At 40.0% G+C, this 2,937-nt stretch overlaps 1 pseudogene; it reads left to right on the forward strand.

The window, feature by feature from the left end:
* The first annotated feature begins 733 nt into the window (after nt 1-733).
* Nucleotides 734-2,260, forward strand: LOC138278790 (oocyte zinc finger protein XlCOF6-like; annotated as a pseudogene).
* The last annotated feature ends 677 nt before the right edge of the window (nt 2,261-2,937 follow it).

The raw sequence follows: 2,937 nt of genomic DNA on the forward strand, positions 1-2,937 counted from the left end.
CTAAATATCTTTATCTTCAACAGATAACAAGCCTTGATTACATGAAATGATTATGAATAATGAAGCTAATGCTGCAAATCTGCAAAAAAACAAAACTGAAAAAATACGCTCCAGTATTCAGGAAAACATCAGAGCAAGCAGGGACAGAGGAACCTGCACGTAAATGGATAGATCCTGGAAGAAGCAGTCAAGGGCAGTTAAGTGGATGTAAGAGTCTGAGCTGTGCGCCTCCATGCCACAAGACTAAGAAATTAACTCCAGAAAATTAAGGCAACAAAAATAACAAACCACTTCCTGTATTAACAGGTGTCCAACACCAGCTTTGATCATGAGTTCGTTATGATGTGGTTACAGTAGTGCTTTGTTTTCTAAAGCGAGAATAGGCCATCATTCAGTGCTCTAGGTGTATTGTAAACCCTTCTGGCCAAAGCACAGCAACCAGAGAAAAGCACAACAGAGTGGAGCCAGACAACTGAAACGTAAAGAAAAGAGGAGGTCTTCTATCTACAATACAACAGACTGTCCCAATTTGCACCAGCCAGAAGAGAGATGCATCTTTACCCCAAGCATGCATAACCATAATCCAATCTAGAGGCGCAATGATCCTTATAGATATCATGAGTGGGGCAAGTAGTTAATGGCTATTGCATGTTATTGTTAAATCAGAAATTAAACATGCAAAATACCACAGACATACCAGACATGTTAGAATAACACATGTGCTTTATCAGTCATGTTGGCCCATCAGGAAACACAGTCATGGGATGTAGACAAATATATACCCGATCCACAGACACCAACCAAGAGAAAAAAAACATACTCATTTATTGAGAGCTTTAGTTTCTCAGCTCTATTAAAACACCATCAACAAACACACACAGGGGAAAAACCCTTTAGGTGCAGTGAATGTGAGAAGAGCTTTAGTCACTTATCAACCCTACACTGTCATCAACGAACACACACAGGAGAAAAGACATTAAAGTGCAGTGAATGTGTGAAGAGATTTAGTCGCTTATCAACCCTACAATGTCATCAGCGAACACACACAGGGGAAAAGCCATTCAAGTGCACTGAATGTGAAAAGTGCTTTAGTCATTCATCACACCTACAAAGTCATCAGCGAACACACACAGGAAAAAAACCATTTAGTTGCAGTGAATGTGAGAAGAGCTTTAGTCACTTATCAACCCTACGATGTCATCAACTAACACATACAGGAGAAAAGACATTGAAGTGCAGTGAATGTGTGAAGAGATTTAGTCGCTTATCAATCCTACAATGTCATCAGCGAACACACACAGGGGAAAAGCCATTCAAGTGCACTGAATGTGCACAATGCTTTAGTTGGTTATCACACCTACAAAGTCATCAGCGAACAAACACAGGGGAAAAGCCATTTGATTGCAGTGAATGTGTTAAGAGCTTCAGTCAATTAGCAAACTTACAAAGACACCAGCAAACACATAATGGGGGAAAACAATATCCTTGCAATGAATGTGGAAGTAGTTTTAGTTGCTCCTCAACATTAAGGAATCATCAGCAAACACACACAGGAGAAAAACAGTTCAATTGCCCTGAATGTGTGAAGAGTTTTAATCAGTTATCACACCTACGAAGACATCAGCAAACACACACAGGAGAAGAACCCTACTATTGTAGTGAATGCAGAAGAGGTTTTCGTGACTCATCAACATTACGCACTCATCAACGAACACACACAGGGGAAAAACCATTTAGGTGCAGTGAGTGTGTAAAGTGCTTTAGTCAGTTATCACACCTTCGTAGACATCAGCAAACACACACAGGTGTAAAACCACACCATTGCAGTGAATGTGGAAGAGGTTTTGTAGATTCTTCAAAATTAAGAACTCATCAACAAACACACACAGGGGGAAAACCATTCAAGTGCAGTGAATGTGTGAAGAGCTTTAGTCAATTATCAAACCTACAAAGACATCAGCGAACACACACAGGGGAAAAACCATACCATTGTAGTGAATGTGGAAGAGGTTTTAGAGACTCTTCAAAATTAAGGACTCATCAACGAACACACACAGGGGAAAAACCATTCAAGTGAGTGAATGTGTTAGGAGCTTTCATCACTTATCATCCCTAAAAAAACATCAGCACACACACACTGGGGAAAACCCCATACTATTGTAGTGAATGTGGCAGTAGTTTTAGTGATTCTTCAGAATTGAGGAATCATCAACGAACAAATACAAAGGAGAAACACCATTCAGGTACAGTGAATGTGTGAAGAGCTTCAGTCAATTCACAAAAATACAAAGACATCAGTGAGCACACACAGGGGAAAACCTGTACAAGGACAGTGAATGTGGAAGTAGGTTTAGTGACTTGTAAGAGAACACTCACAGGGGAACAAACTTTCAAGTGCACTGAATGTGTGAAGAGCTTTAGCCAATTGCAATGATTGTGAAAATATGTTTAGTGACTTGTCAACATTAAGGATTTATCAGCGGATACACACTGGGGAAAAGCCTTTCAGGTGAAGTGAATGTGTGAATAGCTTATGTCAGTTATTAAACCTATGGATACATCAGTGAAGACACACAAATGAAAACTATATCATTGCAATGAATGTCAGAAGTGCTTTTGTCAGTTATCAGATCTAAAAAGTCATCAGCGTACACACAGGGGGAAACCATAGAAGTGCAGTGAAAGTGTGAAGTCCTCAGAAAACACACACCTGGAAATAATCCTAGAGGTGGAGCGAGTCCGAAAAGAACTTAAGAACTTTAACAATAATATTGAACCGTCTGAGGATATAGACAGGAGCAAAACAGTGCAGTTATTTTGGTATGAATTGTAGGAAAGTACCATCTTGCCTGGCATGTTACCCCCATTTTTTCACTGTATATATGTTGTTTTAGTTGTATGTGTCACTGGGACCCTGGTAACCCAGGGCCCCAGTGC

This window comes from Pleurodeles waltl, unplaced genomic scaffold (assembly GCF_031143425.1).
Source record: "Pleurodeles waltl isolate 20211129_DDA unplaced genomic scaffold, aPleWal1.hap1.20221129 scaffold_58, whole genome shotgun sequence".
Lineage (NCBI taxonomy): Eukaryota > Metazoa > Chordata > Amphibia > Caudata > Salamandridae > Pleurodeles > Pleurodeles waltl.